The sequence below is a fragment of the Pogona vitticeps genome, chromosome 1 (genome assembly GCF_051106095.1).
Source record: "Pogona vitticeps strain Pit_001003342236 chromosome 1, PviZW2.1, whole genome shotgun sequence".
Taxonomy (NCBI): domain Eukaryota; kingdom Metazoa; phylum Chordata; class Lepidosauria; order Squamata; family Agamidae; genus Pogona; species Pogona vitticeps.
This window is the reverse complement of record NC_135783.1, coordinates 235,262,079-235,274,434: the sequence shown is the minus strand read 5'-3', so window position 1 is coordinate 235,274,434 and position 12,356 is coordinate 235,262,079. Positions and strand designations below refer to the sequence as shown.

The 12,356-nt window shown below is 39.8% G+C and overlaps 2 protein-coding genes across 5 annotated transcripts in view; one reads left to right on the top strand and one right to left on the bottom strand.

Annotated features, from left to right (window-relative positions):
• The window catches only part of LOC110085420 (leucine-zipper-like transcriptional regulator 1), a 55,566-nt gene extending 53,017 nt beyond the window's left edge, over window positions 1–2,549 (bottom strand). The window contains exon 1 of the mRNA XM_020805603.3: window positions 2,473–2,549. The gene's annotated coding sequence lies outside the window, so the exon portion shown is untranslated. The remainder of the gene's footprint in view (window positions 1–2,472) is intronic.
• RALB (RAS like proto-oncogene B) overlaps window positions 1–12,356 on the top strand; it is a 40,275-nt gene that overhangs the window by 8,894 nt on the left and 19,025 nt on the right. The window contains exons 1-2 of one of the 4 annotated variants that reach the window (XM_020805659.3): window positions 7,896–8,002; window positions 9,845–9,924. The exons of 1 other annotated variant lie outside the window; for it this stretch is intronic. The gene's annotated coding sequence lies outside the window, so the exon portion shown is untranslated. Of the gene's footprint in view, window positions 1–7,545; window positions 7,587–7,864; window positions 8,003–9,844; window positions 9,925–12,356 lie in introns of those variants that run through there. 2 more of the 4 variants (XM_078378411.1, XM_020805643.3) reach the window with 2 other exon arrangements.

Sequence of the window (12,356 nt, the reverse complement as noted above, 5' to 3'; positions counted from 1 at the left end):
GGGGGCTGGAAACCAAGCCCTAAAAGTAAAGACTGAAAGACCTGGGCATGTTTAGCCTTTAAAAAAGACGACTGAGGGGAGATATAATAGCACTTTTCAAACACTTGAAAGGTTGTCATACAGAGGAGGGGCAGGATCTGTTCTCGATCATCCCAGAGTGCAGGATGCATAATAATGGACTCAAGGTACAGGATGCCAGATTTCGGTTGAATATCAGGAAAAACACAATAACTGCTAGAGCAGTATGACAATCTAACCAAATACTTTGGGAGGTGATGAGTATTCCAGCTCTGGAGGCAATCAAAATAAAATTGGACAACCACCTGTCAGATCTGCTTTGATTGGGATTCCTGCATTGAGCAGGGAGTTGGGCTCGATGGCCTTATAGGCCTCTTCCAACTAAATTATTTTATGATTCTATTATTCTGCCATTAACCTGAGGCAGATGCTGCAGGAAGATGATTACGATGCCAAGAAAAAGTAGTAAATCGTTAATTCATTCTGGCCGTATACTTGATGCCAGGGAGGAGAAGAGGTTCTTACATGATTTTTCTGCTATATGCCAAAACTTGGTTGGCTTAAACTACCATGTAGAATTGTCAACATTTGATGCCCTACCTCAGACAACAATATGCCTGGGTCTGGACCTGATTCAGGAAAAGGAAGGCAGTTTACTTATATATATTACATATATATCAACCTGTCACAGAAATTACTGAAGTACCTTTGTCCTTCAGGAGGATATGAAATTGTGACTTGGGACATTCACTGCATTGCAATAAATCTCAAACTTTATAATGACAAATTGATAGTTGTGTAAAAACAATAATTACCTTTAATAATAACCAAGAAATATGTGAAGATATCTACCTTTAAAACAGATGCAATGTGGTATGAAACATCTCCGTGTGCAACACTGTCTTCCTTATTGTCACATATTTTTGCTGAAGGGGAAGCCACAAAATACGTATGCTGTTCATGGGGGAATGCATGAGCTGGAGCAACATGCATGATCTCCTCCCATATAATCCAACACATACATGTTTTTATCTATTCCAATAGTTGAAAAGGAGAGTCAGGTGAGATGCGGCTTCCTATACATTGTTGGAGTGCATTTTCAGCCCTAGCCAGCATAGACAGTGGTGCAATTCAATAACGTTTGAAGGGTGACAGTGCTGACATCACTAATACCATTTGTCAAGTACCCATTTGCAGGTGAATGGTAATGAAGGAAATTCCTCTATAGCAGTGGTTCCCAACCTTGAGTCCCCATATATTCCTGGACTTAAACTCCCAGAAAGTCTTCACCACTAACTGTGCTAGGCAGGATTTCTGGGTTCTGTAGTCCAAGAAAATGGACCCACATTGGGAACCACGTTATAACAAATGGGAGTTTCAAATCTGTTCTAAAAGGGTGGGTTGAAGACCGACCTGTTCCAGTAATTTAATTTTGAAAATTAGCCATTTGCACTCTTATTGATTAATGCAGAATAGTAGAATGTCTGAAATGTTGCCTAACAAAATAGCAGTAATAATAACTGCTATTTTGTTAGGCAACATTTCAGACATTCTACTATTCTGCATTAATCAATAAGAGTGCAAATGGCTAATTTTCAAAATGCACTATTTTCAGACATGAAAGTTTCCCATGTGTTAAATGGACAAACTCCAGAGGAACTCCAGTAGCTATAAAATGTATATAGAGTCAGTGGATAACAGGTGATGCAAGAAAGGCATCCTCCTGATTGCTAATAATCATGGGCTGGGAGGGATTCTGTAGCCTGTTGGGAGACTTTGGGAAAGTAAAGTGCAGTTACTAAATCCGTCACATACAAGACATGATTATAGTAATCAGCATCTGCCTACGTGTCTCATGCCGTAAAAAGCAATCAGAAGATGATTTATTTCTGAAAGGTTAGGTGAACACTATGGCACAGTTGCAGGGAGGGGGTGGAATGGCAAATCTTCCCTCTATAATCAGACTACAGTATAGGTTTTTATTTTCATGCAATACATAGAGTGCAAAATAAAGCTTCTGGGCCACCTCCAACCTAACTAAAATAGTCAGTCTTGTGAGGACTAACATAATGCTAGTGGCAACAGGTACAAGCTATATAACAGAAAAGCAGAATTGGCACTTTCACTGCATACTTAATAAGGCACACATTAGAAAGGAGTGTATCCTTAAGAACCCCCTTTGGCTCATCTTACTACTTCTCATTTTGTCAAGTGCTATTGTACCCATACTAATTGGTATGGAAATCTACTTTGCTGCAGATATATTTTCCCTTCAACCTAAACACAAATATCTCATCATGCTTTTGTCTATGCAGAAGTTCTGTCCATATTTATTCAAGCATCTCATTGTGTTTAGTACAGGAAGCAGCCCTTGAATGCAGTCTCATTTAATCACAATGTAAATAAAGTTAACTCCCAAATAACTGTGCACAGGCCTGCAATCTTAAAACCTACCTTTCTTGACTCTGTACCATAACCTAGCACAAGATAAGGCATTGCGCAACAGACCATGTTACAATTCAACACTAAGGAGCTGAGGCCACTCACAACTTAAGTGCTTGTAGGCCTAGAGGCACTCAAGTGGCTCATTAATGAGTAGACTTAATTGAAAGCCCAAGTGAGACCATTATACACACTAGTGTGCTAGTGATTTACCACTGATATAATTAGTATCTGGCAGTTAGGCTTTTAGTGAAAAGATTATTTTGATTCTTGCTGACAAGTTTCTATCAGCTGTAACTGATTAAATTATTTATTTATTTATTTATTTATTTATTTATTTATTTATTTATTTATTTATTTATTTATTTATATTTATTTATTTATTTATTTATTTATTTATTTATTTAATTAATTTGTACCCCACCTATCTGGTCCACCAGACCACTAGAGAAAGTGATGCTAACTATTTTAATTGAATTTTAATTGTTTCATTTCTTTACGGTATTTTAATTGTTGTAAGCCGCCCAGAGACCTTTGGGCAGTGTGGGTGGCATATAAGTTAAATAAATAAATAAAATAAATTTTCAAGATTGCATTTTCTATACTCCCCCTTAATTTAGTATAAAATATCACATCTTCACAATATAGTCTAGGAGTTTTCCATGTACCAACTCCCTTCCTTCATCTCATTCCTGTTTTGCAGTAACACCCCACTGATTTTACAGCAGTGGTTCTCAACTTTCGCTCATCCAGATGTTTTGTGCTTCAACTCCCAGAATCCCTGGACCATTGGCCATGCTGGCTGACGTTTTGGGCAGTTGAATTCCAAATCATATAGAGCAGTGCCCGCTGCAAATCAGTGATGTGTAAGTAGCCTACAATGAACATGAACTCTTTCTACAATTAGGAAAATAAAATAAAACACTCCCATGTATCCTTATCAAGTCTATTCTAGTTAAGGTTCTATCTAACCTTGCTACTCTCCAGCATTCTCTATCCCCTAGGTTCCCAACCTTTGTTACTCGGATGTTTTTGAACTGCAACTCCCAGAAACCCCAGCGAGCACAGTTGGTGGTGAAGGCTTCTGGGAGTCCACAACTCCTGAGTAAGCCAAGGTTGAGAACCAGTGCTCTATCCCACCATCACTACAACCACCTTTTTTTCTCTTCAAGGTTATTCTCAACATTTCATGGCAACTATACATGTTAAACAGACTTTTAACTGTTCTAAACAGGATCATATTTTCCTTTAAAACAACAACATTTGTTGTGCTCCAGCAAACAAAAAATTTCCTATTCATGGTGATACCTGCTAACTTTAGGAGGCAAAGAAATCAGCAGAGACATAATCAGCTGCACACTGATTTACAGTCATCAATATATAACAGGTAAGGTCCACAGTGATTTTTTTAAATTTAGACAAGTTGCCTTCAAATGTTATGCTGCTTGTGTTAACATAGAATCCCCAGCCATTACTAGGTGGCTTGCATTATTGAGAAACAATAAAACAGAGCTACTATATAGCAAAGTTTGAGGTATCCCGTTAGTACCTGTAAGACGTTTATAGAAATTTGTACACCTGTTTCCAAACCAAGATTTTTTTTTTTAAAAAAAAGGTTCTGGAACTGTGAAAACATTTTTTCATAGGAGAAGGCTTGGAACAAAATACTGATCCATCTTCACCTGTCTTTTTAATGAGTTACCTACTAACATAGCCAGAAGCTTTGCTTGTAAAAATGTCCTTTCTTTATTGCAGAGGTGATTTATTCCTGTTTTCACTCATTGCAGTGAGGGTTGTTGCTTAAAAAGCAGGACAGGGCTCCTGAACCTTTAGTAGTAATGCAGAAGAGGGAATTTCTGCAGGTAAATCTTGTCAAGTTGCACCTGCTGAAATAAATCCCGGACCGCCTTTCTATGTGGCGACCTTGCTACAAAGCTGGTCCAAACACACTTACTTTATTAAATAGAATATCTGGCTTTTGAACCACCTCAAGTAGTCATGATTTTAATGGCTCATTCATGCGAGACAATTAGCCTGTGAATTTTTTTATCTCTGTGTAATAAAAAGCTTCACCCAGTAATTTCTGCAGTTAAAGCAGAAGGGAGACATCTGCAAGGGACAATTGAGAAAATGGCAGCAACCCTGCCTTACATTATCTTTGACTTCAAATTGTTTTCATTTTAATAGAAACTGCCAACGGTTGGCTCCACTGCAGATCAACAAACTTACCTAATTTTTAAAGATAGGATTTCAGCTTTGCAGTTTGAATTGGACAACTAATATTGATACTAGAAAGACATAATGCCCTCAGTCTGTTTCACTATCAGCAAGTGATGTTTTTCATTTATCTGCTGTACAATTTGCAGTTGGTTTATGTGTTTTAAGTGCTTGTTGGTATAATTCTTTGGATAAAATGTTGTGCGAAGAAAAACATCTAAATTAAGACAGCAGCAGAGTATACCTGTTGCCACTTGGCTTAGGCAAGTATGCAGAGGGGTGTGTGTGTGTGTGTGTGTGTGTGTGTGTGTGTGTGTGTGTGTGTGAGAGAGAGCGAGCTCTTCTTTTCTGAACAGCAGAATCAGGCATGGCAACAGACCATACAATGACTGATCCTGTATTTGTTGTATTGCAACAATGTTGTAAAAAGTCCCTTTTACTCTTTTTCCACAGTTACTAGCTATCTACCTTGCTTTTCAAGTAACTAATAAGGATCTCTGATTAAAAAACAAACAGTAAATGCTAGATTCTGTTCAGATCTAGCTGTCTGATGCTGCATTTTAAAAACTTTTAACAGAGGGACAGTTCAGGATTCAGATCACATGAAAAGGGACAGTAAGAATTGGGGGGGGGGGGAATGCGCTGCAGTGTTGTCACAATGGAAGTTTTCCCCTAAAGATTTGTGCTCCATGACAGTTCCAACCCAATGCAAATACTGTAATTTTAGGAAGGCAGCAGGTAAAATCTCATTTGCTTCTATCCATCCACCTGACACATCAGATTGTTTCTAATGCATTTACTCCTTTGTACATTGGAGTAATATTTAATACTGCTACCAAGGGTTAATTTTTACCTTTCTATTTTTAGCCTCACTTCTCTGCCCCTTTTCAAATGCAGTGATTGGTAGAGTGAAAGCTGCAGAAAATAAAATGTGATATGAGGATTAACAGATTAATCTTCTGTTTAGTCTAGATCATAGGTTCCTAACCTGGAGGTCATGGCCTCCAAGGGGGTCACAATGTGTTTTCTGGGGTTGCCACAGTTTTTAGTTACAATTATTTTTATATTTATTATATTAAATATGGCATAAAGAATGCTGTAATTTTTTAAATCCTCTTGGCTCACAGATAAATTTAATCTGAACCAGAATTGCAGGTAGCCTAGAATTTTTAGGTACAGTACTTCTTTACCTCTTAGTATGAATTTTCCTTTTGTACATGCACATCACTCCCAGCCCCTTCAAAAAAGCTCTCACTCATTTCTCTCTGTTCCTCTGCATCTGCCTTTGGAAGACTGATGTCAGCCATTAGCCTGCCTGAAAGAAGCCTGGATGAAGGCACCCAAGATGGCAGCAGAATTGAAAAGTTGTTGCTGCTGTGACAGCGGTGCCTTTTGCTCCATCTGAGTCTCCTGCTCTTCTAGGTGTGGCAATGGTGGCAAAGTGAAGGGAAAGGGGACCTGGGCAGGGAAATCCTTCTGGGCACCACCTGAGTTATGGAGGAAGAAGACGAGGGCAAAAAGTGAGTTAAGAAAACTAGGGAGGGGGGAATGGGGGGCTGTGAGGGAGGTGTTTATTTGGGTTTGAGGAAAAGGGGTTCTTCATTGATGGGGTTCTTTTGGGGGGAGGAAGGAGACATGGAGGGAGGGTAATTTTCATACCCAAAAAAGTAAGTTAAACTCAAAGTGTACTGAATTTTTTTTCCTTCTCAAATTTTATCTGTTTTAGGCAGATTTACAGTCCCCCTCATAATTGTGTTAGAAGTATAATCTGAACATCTATTTTAATGTGTTTTCTTTATTTTATAAAAATGCTTTTTAATGCAAATGTGTCAAAAGTTACTTGGCTCTTATATTTAAAAAGGGTCACACAACTCAAAAGAGGTTGGGAACCACTGGTCTAGATGAATGTTGAGGTACTTTCCAGTTCTGTGATCTCCCTGAAGCACTGGTTGAACATTAGTGTGTACATCTATGGCTCCATGTTTCACCTACTAAAGACTAGCTTATCCACTACATTTTCAAAAGGACCAACAAACATATGATACATATTGATACTGATATTCTAAAATATATTTTAAGTACGAACTACAGCTCAACCTTCACACTTCCTTTGAAAACAAAACATAAAATTGCACACCATAAAACAGGGTATTTCTTAAAGACTGTGATATCTATCGGTTTCAGGTTCAAAATTTAATCTCAATCTCCATATAGCTAGGGGGCCCAGTTGCAAAAGGTGTCTGGGCTCTTGAAACCTTTCAACAGGTCTGTAGAACAGAGAATCAGGAGAAACCTCAAGAGAAATTCGTTATTTTCAACAATGATTAGAGTTGTCGAATCCTTGTTCCTTTTTATTTATGGCCATCTTACAAGGCCAGGAAAACTGAGAAGATCCCAGTGAAGTACGGTACACATCTTTCTGCAATACTTTTTTTTTTAAGCTGGATAAGAGATTCTGTAAGTTATAGTCCTAAAAAGTAGCTTCTTCCTGGCTCTCCATTTATGATAAAATGTTCTATTTAAAGTTACCGTACTTCACTTTCCCAGCCACTATCAGGGCACACCTGTTTGTGAGAGGACGATAGGGAGAAAAGCAAATGATACACTGTATGTTTTGGATGTTGAGATAAACACACTATACTGCGTTTCGTCTCCCCTTGGCATCCCAAAGATGAGGCAATGAGAAAAACCAGACGTAAAAGTGAACTACATACTGTCCGCTGGGGGAAAAAAAAAGAAAGACTATAGAGAGCACTACCCTTCCCCACCCACCCGCTCCAACTAACACACCGACTTTCATTTCCACCAATTATGCTGCTTCTGCCTCCTATTGGACAAGATGTGACATGTGGTAAGAACCGCTTTTTTTTCTTCTTCTTTTTCACTTTCTTTCCAGAAACGTGCTGGAGGTAATTTAGGGAATGAGATGGGCGGCTGAAGCCACGTGTGTGCGGAAGCGGTATTTGGGGAGGGGACGGACGGAACGGAACGGGATGCAAAAAAAAAATACAAAAATAAAAAAACTGACGGGCGCGCGCGTTTTGAGGAGGATTGCGCGCGCAACGCGAGGGCTTGGAGGAGAGGGCGCAACGGGGGGTGCGCGAGATGGTCCGCGCGCGCCCTTGACGACGTGGGTGGGGACGCGCGCGCGCGCGCGCGCGCCGGGAGAGCGGGGTCGCGCTTTCATCTTATTGGGGCTGTGCTGAGCATGCGCACGCGATGGGCTTGCTCTTGCTGTCGCCGCCGCCCGAAAGAAAGCGAAGGCAGCGGCGCTTAAAGCGGCCGGACCGCGAGTGAGGGAGATTGTCTGGCTCATCCGCCTCAGGTAAAAAAAAAAAGAGTGAGCGAACGAGCAAGAGAGAAGAGAAAAATTTATATTTCGTGGTCGTCTTTTCTCTTTGTGTGTCCGGTAGAGAGGACAAGAGGTGTTTCCCAACCGCCGTCTTCTGAGGGGAAGGGAAGGACGGCGGCTGTTGCTAACTGAAAAAGGGGAAGGAAAGAAGAGGAGGAGGAGGAGGATTTGAGTTCTTTCTTCCTCTTTCTTTTTCCATCCGGTCCTCTGATTTTCTTTGGGTGGACCACGACAGGCGGGGGGAAGCCCGGCTGCTGACCGCTAGTGGGAATTTTTCTTTTTTCTTTTTTTAAAAGATGAGCGCAGGAATTCCAATAAGTAGCGGGATTCCTTAATTGATATAATTATTAAGGCGGGTGGATCTCTCTTTCCTGCTCTTCCCCATTTCTGTTCCGCAGTGGCGGCATTTTAAAATATGTGCTCTTTATCTTTATTTTACAGTACATGCCTGTGGGGGGGGGGTTGCTTAAGGGGAAAAAGTCAAGAGAGATTTCGTTTGTGGGGAGCACCAGTTGCCCACTGTGGCTTTTAGAAGTATATTAGGGTGGCTACAGAAACTGGGGCCGATTGTAGGAAAGATTGTCAGTCAAATGTAGTTTATTGGGCCACAGCCTGATTACATGGATCATGAAGCCCCCTTGTTCAGGGGCCGTGTACCTTCAAAAATTAATTAGGTGCCAAGGAATAACAATAAGCAATGGTTTCCTGACTTAATGGTTGACACCTGGTGTAATATAGCTAAGACTAGAGAAGTTTTTGCTCATAGTCCTCCTGACTTGCTAGGTAACCTTGGAAAGTAACTTTTTGTCCCATTAGTTCCCTCCCCCCCCCCCCGGTTTGCAATATGAGGGATAGTAATACTGACTCACCATTCCCAACCTGAGTTTCCCCAAAAACGTTCGGAACAGGGGGATAGTAATGCTGATTTAATTTTTTTATATGGTTCTTGTCAGGCTTACTGTTTGAAATTTCAGGATTGCAAAGCATATGAGAAGTACTTTTAGCACTTGAAAGTGTTATCTGTAATCTTGTGTTGCAGACATCCTGCAAACAGGATGGACCAAAAGGGAACTTTGGTTACATCTAGCAGATTGCTTTATAACTACTGTACAGTACTTAATTTTGGAGCTTGGAATGCAGGTGGAAAGAGCAGAAGATTGAGGAGAGAGACTTGCCACATACAAAGTGTTTATTGTGTTGAATATATTCGCGAAGGCTTTAACGGCCGGGATCTAATGGTTGTTCTGGGTTTTTCGGGCTCTTTGGCCATGTTCTGAAGGTTGTTCTTCCTGACGTTTCGCCAGTCTCTGTGGCCGGCATCTTCAGAGGACAGCAACCTGTACTCATTTGAGCCAGAAAAACCCAGAACAACCATGTTTATTGTGTTATTTCCCCCCCACCTACCATTTCTAGGTTGAAATATTTCACCACCATCTTTAATGCTGAAAAGAAATGTTTTCTGAGTATCAAGGCAAGCTGCTGTGGCCAGTAGTAATCTTGGTTCTGTGAAGGGTGTTTAGAAGCTTTCTGAGAGTACAGCAGAAATTCATAGAGGGCATAGGCAAACAGGTTGCTTCCAGAAGAAGGGGATGGTAAACCACTTCTGAGTACTTTCTACCTAGAAAACTCTGGAAAAGATTGCCAGAAGGCCTTATGAAACATAATTATTGCTTTATAGGCAAACTTGGGCAGGATTGTTATGAATTCTGTTATTTTCGGTATTGTGTGATCGTCTTGCATCCACAAAGAAAAAGCCTTAAGAAATACCTTAAGTCATAAACTTGAAAAACTCACTTACTGTTATGATTTTTTTAGTGGTCTATAGAGGCATTTCCTGTTCTTGCATTAGCATTTTACATTGACCACATGGCTCCCTTTTATTTCAACATAACTTGGTGAGTAACTATTACAGATTGCTTGAGCATGCCATATTTTTGGGTGCCGTAAACTGGATAGGATAACATAGGGTATATCTATACTTGTGTTGCACATCCTAGGCAAAAAACCCTTGCAGTTCTATCTTACAGTGCATAGTATGAAATTTAATCTGAAATGTTGAGTGAAGAAAACTAATTTGCTACTGTTGCATATTTATTGAGATCTTTGGATCCGTGTGAATGTGTATTTTAATGGCAGTCTTTCTCCTAGTTGTAGTTCCCAAGCACTGGGCTTCATATTGCCATTATCGTGTTTGAACCAATCTAGGTGCTGTGGCATACCAGCTAGTGCTGTACAAGTGCTTAATGTTAGTATTGAGCTATGAACAGCACAGGCTGGAGCAGAAAGATTCTTGCCGTGAGCCTCGTGGCGCAGTAGTTAAACTGCTGTACTGCAGCCAAAACTGCTCACGACCTGGGGTTCAATCCCAGGTAGCCGGCTCAAGGTTGACTCAGCCTTCTATCCTTCCGAGGTCAGTAAAATGAGTTACTCAGCTTGCTGGGGGGGGCAATGTGTAGCCTGCATAATTAACTTGTAAACCGCCCAGAGGGTGCTTGAAGTGCTATGGGGTGGTATATAAGCAACATGCTTTGCTTTATATAAGCAGCACGCTTTGCTTGGCCATGTTCACAAAAACTGGGGCCTGAAGAGCTCTTACTTTCTGAGTGGAATAAAGCCTGAAATACTGCCTGTAAATCTAAGTTTTGCCATACTGACTTCAAACCCTCCTTTGTGCATTTGGGAAGGCATGATGCATACAGATTTAACTGAACATGTGATAGAAGCCAAACATTGAGTCATTGCTAATTGGACACTTAGTATTTAGATGTTTTCTGCAGCTGCAAATGCATATAGCGAGCGACATTGGTTTTCAGTGACTGACTATATAAATAAATATTAGCTACTTAGTATCTTTTCTACTGAGTATCTTTTCTAAGATACTTATAGCTAAAACATCCGATACTAGCAACCCCCAGAAAAAACATTAGTTTCAGATCGTACATGAGATTTTTTTCTTTATGATTGCTGCTCACTTCAGCTAATGAATGCATAATGATAAAAGAAAAGTGGAATAAATCCAGACTTCTTACCACTAATAGATCTGTCATTGCTGCCACTTCAAATTGTAGTAAGTTAGTAACAGCCTCCATTGGCATATTTTCAAGGAAGTTTTGAATATATTAGGAACAAAAGTGTTTTCTAAATGTCTGTTTCTGTCCACTACATGTCACTGGAAATTGTGTGATAAATAAATGTTACTGCCAAGCATTTCAGTGCTGCATTGGCTCTAGCTCTTCCAGAGAATGTGGTGGCAGTTGTGTTAACACTATACTAGTGCACATTGCATTATATCTTAAAATGGCTATGTCTATTTAGGGTAGGTTCACTTTAATCAAGTATTCTGTTTTGAAATTCATGCTCCTTAGATAAGCTTGCATTTAATTTTATTGCCTTTTTTGGACTGTAAACTGCCCAGAGAAGATTCGTCAAGATGGGTGGTATAAAAGCCAAATAAATAAATAAATATATAAATAAATAAATAAATAAATAAATAAATAAATAAATAAATAAATAAATAAATAAATAATGCATTGGGTTTTTACTGAATGGAGCTTTTATAATGTAAAAGGTATGTGGCATTTTTCCAGAATGGTTTGGTTTTTGTGTCTGAGTTATATAGTGCTTACATAATATAGAAATATTGGCCATGTCATTTGGACCACAAAGGCCACACATTTGGCATGGCAGAACTTTTTGTTTAGATATAAGTTATAAGGATCAAACTAAGTTCTGAATGAGCAAACTAAGTTCAGGGCTTATGGCCCTAATTCATTTGTTTGAGGAACCTAATTGTATTTTGGACTTTGTGGAGTTCTTATTGCCTGTATCCTGGCAGAGAAAAGGTATGAACATTCTCTCCCATGAAACTGGTAAAGGAAAACATCTCTGTGTTCATATGCATAAGAAGGCAGGCTATAGGGATCAATATAGCTTTACAGCCAACAGTCTCTCTAAGCTGTGCAGCCATGCAGCGCTGCATCAGTGCTGTGCACTTGGAGCCAGTGTTGCCATCCATTTGGTTGTGGTTGTGTGGGGCAGGGCTCCTACCCAGTGCTAGTCAGAAAATTAGACGGAATGTTGCTAATGATTCTTGTCATTACTGCTACTTTAAAGTAAAGTTAAAGAAACTAGGAATCCAGAATTCATGCACACAGAATATGTACAAAGCATCTTTCTTCTCCATCATTCTAGTGTAAGCTCCATCTCCTGAGGGTTCATGAGAAATGCATAAGATTACACATGGGGATGAATAAAAACAGACCGCGCTATTTGAAAAAAATTGCTGATTCATTAAATATTTATCCTTTCATATTTGTCAGTTCCAGAG